Here is a 16,635-nt window from a genome sequence, read left to right on the forward strand (position 1 = left end):
TTTACAGCAAACCTTGAACTAAAGTACCATCTGAGAGTTTGAACAGCAGAGAAACTACATTGCTGCTACCACAGTGAGAACAGGTTTTCATGTCCAGAAGGCTATAGAATCCCCCAACAGTGTTATACTGATAAAACTATACAGTTGTGACTACTGTGAGAAAATCAACAAAAAAAATCCCCAAACTTTAAAATGACGTTGTTGCTAGTCTTCAAAACATCCGACTAGCAACAGCTTCATCAAAGGCTGCTTTGTGGTGATAGACTGTACAAAGGTGAGCAGCTGCAACCATCTACGGACATCTGGAACTTCCTGAAGGACGAGCAGAACCTTCTAAAGGAACATTAGAACCACCTTAAAGAACCCCAGAAGCTAACAACAGTAACTTCTGAAATGGGCACTTGAGCCACCCTAGGGACTGAAAGAGCCCTAGTTATTCCAAAAAACAACCCCTAGAACCTCTTTAATAGCCATGAGTATCAGATAAACTGACTGTAGAACCTTCTCACTGACCACTAGTCTAACTGCAAGTTTGTAAACAAGGCTTAGAATCCCCCTAATGATCCCAGAATCTCTTTCCTTGGATGCATTACCTCCAGGTGTTACGAATTCTGAATGGCTCAAGCGCAGGAAATGAACAGACCAGTTCTGAATGCAATAAAGGGTTTATTTACAAAAACTTAGAGGTATTATAAATCGTAACGGAGAACTAAAACAGGAAGTACGTCAACAAAAACAGATTGCCAACCTATGGCGACTACTATTGGCGAGGAGGATACACTACAAAATTCCAACTCACGTTGGATAACACCCAGGCAAGAAAGATACCTCAAATTCACTCAGTTACAAAAACTAGGAACTAAGCCAGGAAACCAACGAGTACGCGAAACTGCAAAACTTGAATTAACTCACAAAAACTACTACGAGATGCTCGGACTAGGTAACGAACTGTGGAGGTGCGTTGTTCTGGGCTGGCAGGCCTGTGTCCAGGTGGTGGTTGTCGAGATGCTGCGGCAGGACGGTGTGGAAGGAAACCAGGAGGTGGAAACAACACAGGTGAGTGAATTCCAGGACGCTGAGTGGCACCAGAACTGGAGCTGACAATGGAGCCCGTGGAAACCAGCAGGAACAGGTGGAACTAAAACGGAGGAGGACAATCAGAATTACTAAAAGTAATTTGAGAATGCAAACTAAGATTTTGGGTATGAGGAGTGACTGTTACTGGTGGTGTCACGATCCGGCACAGAGAGGTGAATGGCATCAGACTATATTGTGTTGAGAGACGACTTGATTGGCAGAGACCACCTGCTCCTTCTCCAGGCTGATGATGATAAATGATGAGGATCACCTGCTGCAGCCACTGCACTGCTGAATCCTAAAAAGGAAAAAAGGGCGGAGGAAGAGGGAGAGGCACTATCTCAGCCTGGCAGCAGCCAGCCTGACACCAGGATGTCCTTAACTACAGGACAAACTCTATTTAAGAACTCTGAATTATTTAAAGAGCACTAGAAGTCCCTGAAAACTATCAGAACCTTCACAGTGATTATGTGATTAATTTTAACCTTGTTGAGGAAGATCCTGATAGATTTCTGCTCCAGTGAATAACTACCTTCTTTTAAATGGTCTAAAAATGTAAACAGGCTGACAGCTACACACTAGAAGGAAAAATGATAGAAGTTCTGTTGGTCAATCCTGACATCTGGTGGTGTTGTGAGGAGCTACAGCTCATGTTTGAATAGAACCTGTCACTACCGATTTCTCTATATCTACTCTTGATAAAAGGAAAATATTCAGTCTTTGAATTAGAAAAAAAAATCTACATGCAAACATCAGTTATACACGTATTAACTTATTTTCATCAATAGTTTTTTTTAATTACTTTATTTAATCTATTATTAATTTGTTTTCATCACTAGCTTCCTCGTCAATTTTGTGGCCCTGAAGTTGCACAGGATCGGATAGATGATCTTGAAGCCTCTGTGCAAGTCGGTCAGAGTTTTAGGTCCTAGGAATAAACAATTTCAATATTAGAACTCATCTGTGTCATGACTAACTCAGAACATGTTCTAAAGACTCACAGAAGTGAAACCTGGCGATAATTTAAGAAAGAGCACAAGAAGATATTCTCAAGAGGCCAACACATAAATAACCTTCTAAATCTTCTAAAGCCTCAGAACCTCCTCAGTGCAAAGACAGAGGAACTTACAGAACTCCATGAAAGACCTATTCAGTGACCCTAAAGGACTGCTAGGCTTACATACATAGGAACCTCTAGAACCCTCTCAAAAAGCACTGGAACTGCCTTAATGTAGGTGTAAGCGTTCTAGTTACAAAACGTTTAGAACCTCCAACAACCAACAGAATAAGAGAAATTACTTCTTGAATCACCACAGTGGCCATTAGACCCTCTTAAAGGAGCGCTACAGGTATGGAAATAACACAGAACCTCCGTATAATATCACCACTTAAAGAAACACTAACTACCTTAAGGAACCCAAAAACCTCCCTAATAAACATTAGAAGTGCTTCATGAACCTCTGCAGTGATTGCTAACCCCCTTTCTTGACCTCATTACTGACTCCAGGATCCTCAGGGGAACACTACTGACCTAACAAATGTCCAGAACTTCCCAAGGGACCAGTGTAACCTCCAGAAGGAGCACCACATCTATCTTGGGGACCTCTAGAACCTTCTGAGTGACCACTAGTGTGTCCTAAAGGAGTACTAAAAGTGTGAAAATAACATCTAGAACCTCTTTAATGACCCCAAAGTCACTAGGGAAACAGTCATTATCTTAAGGCCCTCCGTAGCCTCCTAAAGGACTATCAGAACCTCAAGAAACAACACTGGAGCTAATTCTCAAGTACTTTAATTGTCTGTTGTGCACTAAAACTTACTATTTTGAAGGAACACTACAATTCCCCAACGAACCTTTCTCAGTTACTTCTCAAAATGGCACTGGAACTACCGTTAGAACTACAAGAACTATAGTTAGTACAAGAATTCATTGTAGGATGGGGTCTAGGGGTCCGCTGTAGGACCCCAGAACCATATTAGTAGCCATCAGAGTTGGATAAATTGCCTAGAACCTATTGAGTGACCCCAAGAACTCTATAGAACCTTACAGTGATGTAAACAACATCTAGAGCATCCTCAATGACCTCAAATCCCTTTGGGAAGAGTAAAACTATTTCCAAAATTCCTGATGGTTCACTAGAACCACATAGAGCAACTCTAAAACCTCCTCAATGCTCATTAGAACTTCTTAATGGACCCCTGATTTTCCTCTGGTGTACTACTTGACTACTACTACTTGAGTACCTTTAGGATTACAAAATGGATGAACCAGAATCTGACCTACTTTTAGGACTTGGACAACCATCTAAACCTCTTGAGAAATGGTCTCCAAAATTCCTTAAGTCCCATTCTCAAAACGCTACAACTATGTAAAGGAATCTCAGATCCTCCTCAGTGACCACACGATTTACAGAAGTTCCTCCAGTTCTTACAGAACCCTTAGAATATTCTCAGTGTCCAGTAAAAGCTACATGAGTTTGGGTTCCTGCAGGACATCAGAGACTGATAACCGATGGATGTGTCTGAACCTGATCAATCTGTGTGATCAGGAAGTTCAACTCGGTTACCGCTCAGTGTGAGGTTGCACAGCGCAGAGATGGTCATGCAGTGGCCGGGCTGCAACCAGTAGTGGGCGCAAGAGAACAGCTCTGATTCATAACTGTGGAGAATGGAGAACACATAGAACCTCAGTATCATGAGAAATATCTGATAAATTACCTCCATAACCTCCCCACTAGAATATTAGAACTCCTAAAGCAACACTACAGTTTTGTAAACAACATCTAGAAGGTAAACTGGAACCATTAGTTACTACAAGAATCCATTGCATGACCCCCAGAACCACCTTAGCGATAAATTTGCAGTAGTTAATGCTAAAACCTTCCTACTACCTATTTTTGAAGGAACAGTAGAACTATCTTAAGGGACACAAGAACCTCTTTCACAACTATTAGAACCACATAAATCGCCTCTTTAATTGGAACTCATAAAGAAACACCACAAGTATGTAAACTATATCTAGAACCTACAAAATGACTTAAAAGTCCTCCAGAACTTCCTAATGACAAACCAGAACTATGTATAAAAAAATAAAGGTATACTAGGAACACAGAGGAACACTCCAGTTATGTAAACAACATGTAGAACCTCTGCAATTACCTCAACATCACATTTGGAACAAGTACAATGACTTATAAGGATCTCTAGAACCTTCCAACAGCACATTAGAACTATTTAAAGGAACCTACTCAGAGACTACAAGCACTACATGATCTTTAGAGCTTCTGTCATACCCACGAGAACCTCCTAATGGAACCTTGGAACCTCTAGAACCCGACCCGGTGTGTTCTGACCTGCAGTGCTCACTGTGGGCCAGTGCCAGTTCCTCCAGAAACACTGGGAAGCTGCTGCAAGTGGCCACCATGAGCTGGATCTTGAAGTTGAGGAACCGGACGGGGAACCCAAGTTTCTGCACGATGCGAGTAAATCTCCTGGCCGCCACCTTCGACTCTTCCACGCTACTTGAACAGAGAGAAGAGAAAGTCATCCGACATCCTTAGAACCAGCTCACGGTGCCTCAGCTACCAGACTGACCTCGTGGCTCCACTGCAGATCAGAACCCCAGAATTGAAGATGTTTGCTGTGGTTCTTGGCCTGCGGAGCAAAACTGAAACCTCATGCAAAAACGTTCCACCTGTAGTTGTGGCTTCTGCGTTCCTGCTTGTGTACCTTCGGTTTGTACTCGATGTTCCGTGTGTTCCTGGCGATTAGCTTCAGGTCCAAACAGCAGCCCAGGTTCACCCTTGAGACGACGATCCTGAACACACAAAACCAGAACAGACATGAGGAACACTGTGATCAGACTGGAAGCATTAAATCCAATAACTGTCAGAAAATGGGAAAACTATAAAAATATAAGCATCTTGTTCTGTTCACAACCCAAAGATCTTCACTTTACCGTCACAGAGGAAGTTAAACTGAAAATGTTCACATTGAAGAAGATGCAATCACAGAATTTAGAGAGTTTTTATTAAAATAATTGTTCAAAATGATAAATCTGTTATAATAGTTGATAACTAACCAAACTCTATTGTTGCTGCCTCTACAAATTGTTGTATTTCTTTTTCTAACTTACTGATAAATGCAGTGATTATGTTTCTAGAAGAGTCTCCATCTGTTGACCCACAAAAACCTCCAAATGAACGTCACATTACAACCGATCCGACAGAAATTCATCCTGATTCTAAAATCTGCTGGAGGAAATTGAAAATGAAAATCAGGATTCATTCATCCGACTGGATTTAAATTGGATCTTTTTCTAATGGAGTTTGGTTAGATGAAAGTTTGGTCTTTAAAATGTCAGAAAATGATGAAAAATCAGTAAACTGTCAAATGTGTCCACAGATCTTCAGTTTATTAGCATAGAAGAGGAAATAAAACAGAAAATATTCACATTTAAGAAGCTGAAATCGGATGATATGGACAATTTTTACCTACAAAAATGACTCATAGTAATGAATGGATTATAGTTCTTGCTGCTAAACTAAATTAGTGGATTAATGAAGCAGCTACTAACCGACTCACCTGACTACTTGTTCTAACAGTGGGGGAAAGTTGACTGAATTATTCTGGGAGTTGCTGTGCAGACAGCTGGCTAAAGGATTCTGGGGGTTGTGGTCTAGACAGCTGACTGAAGGATTCTGGGAGTTATGGTCCAGACTGGAGCTGCCATCTGATGACACTTTAGTGCTTCTGTTCTCTTCTGAAACAGGGACAGGGACAACCTTTAACATAACACTTGAAACAATGATTTAACATTTTTAAAAGATGTGATATATATATTTTTTTCATTTAAATAGCTTTAAATACCTGAAAATGCAGAGAATGGGTGTAATTTTACAGTCACAGATTGTAAAATATCAAATTACTATTTGTTAAAAAAAACAAATTTCTGATGTTGACATTGACAGATTTGACCTAAGGTTTTTTTTTTTATATTTACAGGAAATAATTTGCTAGATATTATCTGTAATAAAAAAAAAATACAGGGTAAAGCTGTAAAACAACAATTTAAGTGATTCACCATTTTTCAGACCTTGATATTTATAATTTTCCTTTCAGATAAAAGCAAATATCTGTAAAATAATGATATTTTTATGATAATAAATACAGCCAAAAAAAACTATTTACAGTCAAATGTTGTAAAAACGAATTCCCATCTGTTAAAAAAAATGATTTTTGATGTGGACATTATTTACAATTTTGCCGTTTTTTTTATTTTTAATTTATTTTTATTTTACAGTCACCATGTAAATTAGTACCTTTTACTAAATATCTGTATTTAAAAAACGGGGAGATCTTCAAAATAACCATTAAAAATGATTTACCATTTTTAAAAATCCATAATATTGTTTTTATAATTGCTATTTTTTTCTTTCAAATAGCTGTAAATATCTGTAGAATTCAGTAAATTTGTGTAATTTTACAGTCACAGATTGGAAAATGTCAAACTAATATTTCTAAAAATATATATTTCTGATGTTGACATGGGCTGCACAGTGGCGTAGTGGTTAGCAGCTAGAAGAACCTGGTTCACGCCCCGCCTTTCTGGGATCTTCATGCATGGAGTTTGCATGTTCTCCCAATGCATGCGTAGGTTTTCACTGGGTTCTCCGGCTTCCTCCTACAGTCCAAAAACATGCTCTAGTTAACTGGTAACTCTAAGGCCTTGTCCACACGTAGCCGGGTTTTTGTAAAACCGAATATCCTGTCCCCTCCGTCTAGAGGAGAGAAAAAAAAAAAAAAAAAAAAAAAATTACGTACACACCACCTCGTTTTTAGAAAAAAAAACTTCATCCACACCTAACCGCATAAGTGCGTTTTTCAGCACATTCATAAGCATGCCAGACCTTTAGGTGGCAGTAGTTCCCCAAATCCTAGCAAGGTGGTGGAGAATAACCATCCTTAACGTCGTCCTTCGCCTGTGTTGTTGAATGTGGAGCAGTATCTGGGCTTGTAAAAACAAGCAAGTAAAAAGCGCCTGTACAAGAAACAGCGTCCAAAACCTTGTGAGAGCATCCATGCTGTTACCGAATGTAAACACAGGTCGCATATGTGACGTAAGAACATATTTTGTCGCAGGCGGTGACGTTTCGAAACGCAAAACCCCGGTTACTGATGTCCACATGCAGACGCATAAAACAGAGAATTCACAAATCTTCACTTTGGTCGGAGTTTTTAAAAAGAATCGTTTTTGATGACGTAAATCTGCGTTTTCGTGTGGATGATAGGCCGAATCGTAGAAAAATATCTTCGTTTTGTGAGATACCCGGCTACATGTGGACAAAGGCTAAATTGTCCATAAGTGTAAATGCAAGTGTGATTGTTCGTTTCTATGTGTAGCCCTGGGATAGACTGGTGATTTGTCCAGGGTGTCCCCTGTCCTCACCTTAAGTCAGCTGGGACAGAGTCCAGCCCCCTGCGACTCTAATGAGGATTAAGCAGTATAGAGGATGGATGGATGATGCTGATTTTGACAGATTTGACCATTTGTTTCCATTTACAGTAAATAATTTACTAGATATTATCTGTATTTTCTTTAAGCTGCAAAATAACAGTTAAAGTAATTTGCCATTTTTCAGACCTGAATATTCATAATTTTCCTTTCAGTTAAGAGCAAATACCTGTAAAATAATCATATTTCTGCTGATATAAATACAGTAAAAAATGTGTTTACAGTCAAATGTTTCAGACAACGTAAATTAACACATTTTTAGTAGATATGTCACTGAAAAACAGAGAAGATCTGAAAGAAAATGATAAAAATTATTTACCATTTTTAAAAAAATCCTAAAAATTCATGTTTTTACTTTCAAATAATTGTAAATATCTGTAAAATGCAGTAAAATATTGTCATTTTACAGTCACAGGTTGTAAAATGTCTAATTATTGTGTAAAAAAAAATTCTGATGTTGACTGACAGATTTGGACTTGTTTTTTCCATTTACAGGCAACATGTAAATAAAAGTTTTTGCCCTAATTTACTAGATATTATCTAAATAGACAATTTTTCTATCAAATAACACAAAACATTTGTACAATAATTATATTCCTGTTAATATAAATACATTAAAACAACAGTGTTGTAAAACAACAAATTACCATTTTTATATATAAAGATTTTTTATGAGTTTATTGATTGTTTACAATTTCAGTGTATTTTTTTTTCCCCAGCCACCATGTAAATAATAGTTATTTTCTGAAATTATAAAACGGGGGAAACGTGCAAAATAACAGCTAACTATTATAATTATTTTTTTAAAAAAATCATGAGCATACATTTTTTTCTTTCATACTACAGCAAATATTTGTAAAATAATCTTATTTTGCTGATATAAATACTGTTAAAATAAACAACTGTGTTAAGGTATAGAGCGAATTACTGTTCATAAGAATACTTATTTTTGACGTGAATATTATTTACAATTTTGCCTTGTTTTTTAAATTTTTTTTAAGTCAACATGTGAATTAATTTTTTTCTCCCCTTAGATATCAGAAATCAATTTTTAAAAATTACTGACCATGTATTCATCCTGAATATCCATGTATTTTCTTTCAAGTAATGTCAGATATCTGTAAAATAATGCTATTTTTGTTTATTTTAATGCAGTAAAAAAAAAAATTACAGTCAGACATTGTAAAAGAACAAATCAGTGATTTTAATGTAAACTTAATTCACAGTTTGGGCCGTTTAATTCATAGTTAACATGTTAATTAATTATTTCTTTCTGTGATTTTCTAGATATTTTAAGCAATTTAACAAAAATGTTAAAAAAAAATGACCGCCTAAAAACAGTTTAAAAAGTTAATTTTCAGTTTACCTGAGTAATGCAGTAGCTCATCAGCTAGCAAACGGAAAAACGCCTTTTCATCGTCGTCATCTTCATCTTCTGTTACGGTTCAGTAGGAGCTCAGGCGCAGAGAAGAAAGACACGCTGAAGCGATTTAACAGAGTTTATTCACAAACGGATTTTACTACAAGCCAAAACAAGAATCAAAGCTGGTCTACACTATACTCGAGATGAGCTCTCTAGCACTACTAGTGGTGAGGCGGACCTACAACAACTCAAGACGCTAACACTGTGGGTAAGACCCAGGCAAGAAAGGCTTTCATGAAACTTCACTAAAACTACAAAGCTCGAAATCCTAACATAACAATAGGCTCGAATGCACTCGTCTAGAGACTCGAACTAATAGTAACAAAAGGCACAAAAATGCCACTCAGAATAGCTTCGATAAACTTATCACAGACTGAAACTAGGCTGATGCTCGGACCGGACTCACGCTGGAGGACCTCAGGTGAACGGAAGCCAGGGAGAACTTGAGACGGCAGGTAGGTATGAAGTGGACGCCAAGGAACGGCTGTGATGAATCAACCCCTAGCGAGGAAGACGGCGAAGAATCCAGGTGAGACCAGGCAGGAGCAGGTAGATCCAAAACTATGACGAAGGAAGACAAACAATGTCACTACAGGTACGTGAAATGGAGAACTTTAAACTATAGACTGTGAGTAAACCAGTACAGGCTGCATCACGATCCGGCACTGAGAGGTGAGTAGCGTCTGCTTAAATGCTGAGAGACTGAGGTCTGATTGGCAGCGTTTCCACCTGTTCCTGAACCAGCTGATGTAGGTGATGTCAGACACCTGGTGCAGCAATTACTCCCTGGAGCACCTGGAAAGGAAAAAGAGGAGGAGAAAGAAGGAGAGAGAGCTCTATCTAGATCTGGCAGCTGCCAGCCTGACATCTTCCTCATCAATCCTTGATGAGTCCTAAAACAACAGATCACAACCTGAAAAGATCCTGATTTATCTGATTTACCTGATTTATCTTATTACTGAGCTGCGTTACTGTCCAGAAACTGTGATTTATTTGGACTTTGGGGCAAATATTTACTAGAGCTATTTATTTAGATTATTAACTATTCTTTTAGAATCAGAATCTGTTTTATTTAAGTCTGGCTCAGTAAATCACTGACAAATAAAATCATTTTAAAGATGAATTAAAGATTAATAAGTCCTGAAAGTCAGCAGTAAACATTATATGAATGTTAATATACCTGAAAATATATAGTAGAATAAGAATAAATAAAAATAATATAATTATGCAGTTTTTACTGTATTTAAATCAGCAAAAAATTTGGTATTTTACAAATATTTGCTATTAATCGGAAACAAATATGTATATTAAATATTGAAAAATGTAAATTCATATTTAACTGTTATTTTATTTCTCCTGGTTTTTAGATTACAGAAAATATCCAGTAAAAATCACAGAATAAAGTAATAAATTACATGTTTACTGTAAACAGCAGGTCAAAACTGTCAATGAAGTCTACATCTGTATTTTTATAAATACAAATTTGTTCTTTTACAATGCTTCACTGTAAAATTACACTGTTGTTACTCCATTTAATCATAAAAAACATCTATATGTTCCATTTTTAGCATTTTTAAATGTAATTTCTTGACCAATTTATTGTTTTTTTTATGGATTTTTTCTCCTATTTACAGACAATAAATATTAATTTAGTGTTGACTGAATAAAAAACTGTCCAATATTGTATTCTATTTTTACATTAATTTACAGTTGTTTATTTAACGTACTTTTATGTCCTGATATGTTTTATTGCTCTTGCTGCCTCCAGATTTTTCTTTCTTTTGTGCAAATTGACCATAAAGTCAACTAAACCTCCAGGATGTTAATTAATATTGTGAATAATAAAAGAAAGCGGCTCAGAATTAATTGTTTACTCACGTTTGCGATGTACTTGTCGAAGAAATGCTCCAACGCCGATTCGTCCATGATGGAAGAGGATTCAGGTTTCAGTTGCTCACATTAAAATCAGATTTAATTCGTTTACATTCAAACCAGTTCAGTTGACAGGAGATGGTTGCTAAGAGACGAGAGGATGAAAAGCAGCAAAGATGAACAAAACCTGAGATGATTTGATCAACATTATTGATTTAGGCAGATAAAATTGATTTGTTGTGAGTATTGTTCAGTAGAAAACACAGTAAACATGAAGGAACCTCCACTTTCTGAACTATCTGTGAGTGTATTTGTTGAACGTATATTTACTCACGTTAACACAATAAAATCCTGAAAGTCAATGAATATTTGTTGATGATAAAACATTTTAATTGGTTTTTGCCAAGAACATTTTCATCTTTAAGGTCTTTAAGGTGTGACTTTTTTTATTTTCATGTAAACAAAGTGACATTTAAGAGAACTAAAATTAATAAAATGAACAAATATTCTGTAATTATAATCACATTTTGGATAAAGATTGATTTTAGTGGAAAAAATAATAATTGAAAATAGAAAAGAATGTTATTATGATAACATTTTTATTGTTTTTTTTGTGAGAACATTTATGCCTTTAAGGTCATGAATGTGAGTTTTTGTTTTTAAATCAGACAACACATAAAACATAATAAAGCACCAAGAAAATGATTTTGTGTGAGCCTCTGTATTAGGAGATCATTCTTTCCAAGTCTGAGTTCATCATTCAGCTCGTGATCATGAGCCTTCTCATTGTGGAACTCTTTCTTCAGAAGCTGGACTTCTTTGTACAGCTCATGTGTATCGATCCTGTCATTCTTGAACTGGCTGTTCAGATGACAGACTTTGTGTTTCAGTTTCTGAGCCGTGATTCTCTCTTTGAAGAAGTCGCGCCTCAAACGTTGGACTTCTTCTTCCATCTTCTGTCCGTCGGCCCTCTCTTTGTGGAGCTCGTTGTTTAGATGCTGGCATTGCTCAGCAGCAGCAGCGATCAGGGGTCTGTTTCACAAAGCGGGTTCAACAAACTAACTCTGAGTTGATCTACTCTGAAACTCTGAGTTTCCAGTTCCAGAACAGCTGATTTGAGTTGGTTTAAACAACTTGGAGTAGCTTCACCTGGAGTTAAGCGTGTGCACCACAACTATGAAAAGCCAGCATCAGTGGAGCCACGATTCGACGGGTCACCATGGCAACGGGGAAGCGGAGGACTACATTTCCACCACTTGAATGGGAAATCTTAATGCGCTCATATGGCGAGTTGGAAAACATTTTTAGAAAGAAGTGCACCATCACTGCAGCTGCAAAAGAGACGGCATGGGAGGACATTGCTGCCTGGATTAATGCATAAGTTTAAATCACAATAACTACAGGGGAAAACTGTTTGAAAGGTAGTCTATTAAGTTCAATTTCATTGGCAGGTGGATGAGGTCATCATCTGGGTCTTCAGTTTGTAGGGCAGAGTGTTGCTCTATCTCCTCTAATAGTGGTAATATTATGAAGAACAACACATGCCACAATAATATCACAGGCCTCTCAGGAGTCACCCTGAGGTGATGTAGACACTGGAAACAGGCTTTCAGCAGGTCTATGGTCATCTCCTGGTTGAAGTTCTGTTGGGGGCCTGGTTCAGAGTCAGGGTATGAGGTCATCAGCCTGGGTTGGCATGGTAACCCCTGTCACCCAGCACAATGCCATTGATGGTCTTTATTTATTTGTCTTGTGCTGCAGCCTGTCGACCTCTTTGCAGCTTTAATGTTGTCGTAAAGTGTTACCAGATTTTAAAATTGAACTTGTTCAACTGAACAAAGAAGAGACATACAAACAGAAATGAAACATGTCTACCATCTAAATGTATTAACTCTGCTGTTAATTATCATTTGCATCACAGTCCAACCAGCCCTGTCTGAAACAAAACAAAAAAACTAAACCACACATCTTTTTAAGTAAGTGATCATGTATCTGCAGGTTCATATTTGAATGAAATAACAAGGACAGCCGCTCTGGGCTCAATCATTTTGTTTGATTTGAATATACACCAGTCACTGGTTATACAAAAGTCATTTGAATTCTGCAAAATGATCACCTTAATGGATCATTACCTGCTGATGTATTGTTGAACAAGGCTCTGTGTTCTGGTCCTCCATTTGGGTTCTGATCTTCCTGGAAAAGAAGAGAACAAGGAGAACATTTGCCTACAGAAATGAACCATATAAAAATAATGATAAAGTGCGAATTTAGTGAACATGCAAAATCCTTCACAGCCCTCCTTCCACCGGTTACATAATCACACACATTGATGTTTTAAAGTTGTGTATATGTGGATCAGATCTCAGTTTCCACCAGTCTGTGACTCTGTAAAGCAGCAGGAGGAAGTTCAGAGAGAAACACTGCTGACAAGGTGAGAGTCCTTTGAACCTAATCCTAACCCTCTTATTACAGGTTTTAATTCATATTGAGAGGATGATTTCAAGGACCTGTTAGTGACAGAGCAAATGGATTATTAGAACACCAGCTAAATTTGTTTTAAAATTAAATTCTTTATCAATAATGATTCATAAAATAATCTGTTTACATGAACAGTTTTGTAAAGGAAAATCAGTTTTACAAAGAAAGAGAAAAAGAGAAGAGAGAAAAGAATGCAGTGAAAATGTCACTTTTTTTAATTTTATTTTTTTACAAAGAAAGGTAGATGAAGTCTGCGAGTGGTGGAAATGAACCTGTTTATTAAACCAAGACAGTGGTGGAAGCAGTAACCAGAACTGTTACTGAGGTAAAAGATAGCAATGCTACATAGTACAATGCTCTTCTCATCTCCATTATGCACAATGGCCCATCTCAGAATTACATATATTATTTTTTACATTTTATTACTTGATTCACGAATAAGTGCATCACTGAAAATGACATATCTGAAATAAAATATGCTTAATTTTACATCAACTGGTTTGCTTGATGTTAAACAACATTGTCACGGCCCGGTTCTCCTCCTCCTCCACTAAAACTTGTATTGTGAACAGCTGCCTATCGTACACCTCTGTGGTTTCCTGCCTGTGTCCAAGGAGCTGAAGCAGGACTGGTCTGGGAAAACGACCTCTGCCAGTCCAGGTGCCAGATGGACTTCAAGAGGTTCAACATTCATGGGCAGTGCAGGAGCTGAACTGTCCATTTAGGGACCTTGGAGCGCTGCTTGTGGTTCTTGTTGTGCTTGTGAATATTAAGAATTAATTGTTAGGCGTGCTACTACCCTGTCTGTTGGTTTAGAGGTTGTTGGGTTTTTTTTTTTTTTTTTGTATTTGTTATCTTTTATTTTCTCCTTAGTTTTAGTCACGTGACCAAGGTGTGTCTCCATGACTTTGATGCAGACTGAAATGTGGTTGTTTACTGACATCTAGTGGTTCAGATACACAACTGCAGGTAATCTGAGTCAAGATTCTGCAGGATTCAGTGATGTTTGATGTTTTCTGTGGTGCATGCAGTTAATTTACATCAGCAACATGGTAGGAGGTGATACTTTTGTATGATTTGATTACAAATAGTTTTATATTATAAAATACGTTATTATATGCATCATGTACAGAGTCAGGACGGTTCAAGTGATACAGTTCTGTCAGTGAGGAGTGCACATGCAGTATCTTTTCATGGGGATTAAAATTTTCAATGACAGATGTGATTGATACATTTAATTGATTTGATTGTTTTATCTTCTTCTCTTCCAGATGTCAGTGAACTCCTCATCCTCCAATGACTCCCTTCTTCATCCAAACATTTCCTTCATCAACTACAACCTCCTTTTAGACATAGATTGTCTCATCACCAGACCAAGCTCCTTCATCTTCACCTCATTCTTCATCACCTACATCCTCCTCCTCCTCCCTCTCTGCATCTTCATCATCTACCATGGTGTCCAACAATGGAGACAAAATCACTCCACCTCCTCAGCAGCAACCATGAGTCACTCTGACAGCTTCACCTACAACATGGTCACCATGGAGATGATTGGTGTTTTTGGTTGTATCCTCTGCTGTTGTGGTGTTTACAGTGATCAGATAACTATACTATTAGTCGGGTTCTTTCTTTTTGCGTTTACCTTGTTCGGAGAGACGTACTTCCACGTCCTGACCTGTGTGGAGCGCTACCTGGCTGTGGTTCATCCCATCACCTACCTGAGCCTGAGGAAAGAGAGAGGGATCAGAATCAGAAACATCAGCATCAGCTGTGTCTGGATGCTTAGCTTTGCAGGGTTGGGGTTACAGATGGTGGAAAACTTATACGTCATTCTGGATATCTGCATCTTGATACCATCTTTAACTGTTGTCTCCTTCTGCAGCATTTCTGTTCTCTGTGTTCTGATTCGTCCAGGTCCAGGGGAACAGGGTGGGACCAGGGAGAGGGTTGACCAATCAAAGCAGAGGGCATTCTACACCATTATGGTCATACTGGGAGTGCTGGTGTTGAGGTTTGCGTGGAATCTGGTTTGGGGTGTTGTCACTATTTCAGGAGGAAGCTTTGTTTGTGTGATAATGACAGCTGGTTTCTGGTTTAATCTGCCCAGCGCTCTGGTGTTGCCTCTACTGTTTCTACACAGAGCAGGAAAATTAGTGTGTTGTAGGAAAAACATCCAATGAGCTTAATGGTGAGATCTGGACAAATAGAGTGACTTCACACAGACGAACATTTGGCCACAACAAATAAATGAAAATGCAGATTTCTCTATTGTAGGAGTAACAGACACCCAGGATAATATTGAAGTATCCTGCAAATTTGTTTTAAAATGGTTGTGGTTTGCTTTTCAGTTTTTATTTAGAAAAGTGGGACCATTGAAGAGAGCAGAGTCAGAGGATCGTAGAGATCAAGAGGAGGCAGATTGAGCCAACAAGTCAGATAAGTAGTCAGGAGCTAGTTTATGAATAGATTTGCTAACTCAGATCAGGTCTAAGCAAGAGTTCTAAAATGAACAGGGGGTAAAGATAAAGCTTTAAAACCAGATATGTGTTTTACATGTTTAATTTTGGTAAGAAGATGAGATGCTACATTTTAGATCATCTGAAGGCCTGAGAACAGAACGTGTACCTGTACATATAAAATACATTCTTTTATCTCCATTTCTATTTTTTTTGGTGTTTTTCAGTTTTTTCTTTGTACTTACTACTGTCATTTTCACCTTAATTCATTTAATTTGCTGTATTTATTTGAAAAGCACACAAAACCTGTTATATTGCTTCTGCTTCACTGAATATTCCTGATTAAATAACTATGAAACATGGCTTGAAAGGGTTTATTTCAATGAAGTTAGATTTTGGTTCAGATTAAGATGAGAGGGTAAGGTTGTGGTGAGGTGTAGAATTGTAATGTTTAAAACTGGATTACAGGTGAATGTAACATATTAAGTCAACGAGGATCATGCCAAGGACAGTTTGTGTGTGAACATATGAGCATGAATGCAATTTACACTGTATGTGACATACAAGTATAGAATGGAATAGAATAGAATAGAATAGTTTTATTGTCATCATACTTGACAAAAATATAAATAGCTGTCCCTGGAAAGTGGATTGATAACAAGCTAAATTAACAACATTACATAATATACTTATAAAACAAGACTATTTTAAGAATTACAACATATGAAAAAAAGACAAGATATATACAATACAGTGTGGGAGGTAAATTAAATCAAATAAAAACCAAAATACAATAAATATTGGCAGGAGATTGC

At 37.6% G+C, this 16,635-nt stretch overlaps 1 long non-coding RNA gene across 3 annotated transcripts; it reads right to left on the reverse strand.

Moving 5' to 3' along the window:
* Positions 1–664: 664 nt before the first annotated feature.
* LOC111586163 (uncharacterized) lies at positions 665–9,197 on the reverse strand. 3 transcript variants are annotated; one of them, XR_008600601.1, is made up of 6 exons: positions 6,665–7,278; positions 5,662–5,839; positions 4,672–4,894; positions 4,431–4,595; positions 1,223–3,736; positions 665–1,138 (listed from the first exon to the last, which is right to left on the reverse strand). It is a non-coding gene; the product is annotated as an uncharacterized LOC111586163 (long non-coding RNA). The 3 variants fall into 3 exon arrangements; XR_008600600.1 differs by lacking the exon at positions 6,665–7,278 and adding an exon at positions 8,958–9,197 and having other exon boundaries at positions 1,223–4,595; XR_008600598.1 differs by having other exon boundaries at positions 1,223–4,595.
* Between the last annotated feature and the right edge of the window lie 7,438 nt (positions 9,198–16,635).

This window comes from Amphiprion ocellaris, chromosome 23 (assembly GCF_022539595.1).
Source record: "Amphiprion ocellaris isolate individual 3 ecotype Okinawa chromosome 23, ASM2253959v1, whole genome shotgun sequence".
Classification (NCBI taxonomy): domain Eukaryota; kingdom Metazoa; phylum Chordata; class Actinopteri; family Pomacentridae; genus Amphiprion; species Amphiprion ocellaris.